Here is a 326-nt window from a genome sequence, read left to right as displayed (position 1 = left end):
TGCCCCTGCGGGGAATCGAACCCACGTCCTTTCACTTTCCGGGTGAACGCCCTAGACCACTAGACTACAGAGGCACAGAATCTCTCAATCTTTCCTCTGTCTAGGGCGTTCACCCGGAAAGTGAAAGGACGTGGGTTCGATTCCCCGCAGGGGCAGTTGAATTTTCTCTCTTTCCGAAATATATCTTCGCAACAGCCAGTTGTTAAAAAACCCTCGTATTGTAGCGGAGAGTGACGTCATCCTTGTATAAGTATCTTATCTACCTGGGTCACACTGGGCTCAAACTTTTGTCATACTTCTTTTATACGCTCATGTACGCGGCTATA

The 326-nt window shown here is 48.2% G+C and overlaps 1 non-coding gene across 1 annotated transcript; it reads right to left on the bottom strand.

The window, feature by feature from the left end:
* Positions 1-74, bottom strand: TRNAS-GGA (transfer RNA serine (anticodon GGA)). Its single transcript has one exon. It is a non-coding gene; the product is annotated as a tRNA-Ser (tRNA).
* Positions 75-326: the final 252 nt, after the last annotated feature.

This window comes from Pholcus phalangioides, unplaced genomic scaffold (genome assembly GCF_987345545.1).
Source record: "Pholcus phalangioides strain wild (caught in Gottingen) unplaced genomic scaffold, Ppha-v1.0 ptg000008l_1, whole genome shotgun sequence".
In the NCBI taxonomy this organism is placed as follows: Eukaryota; Metazoa; Arthropoda; class Arachnida; order Araneae; family Pholcidae; genus Pholcus; species Pholcus phalangioides.
Note: the sequence above shows the minus strand (reverse complement) of the source record. Positions and strands in the feature narration are given on the sequence as shown.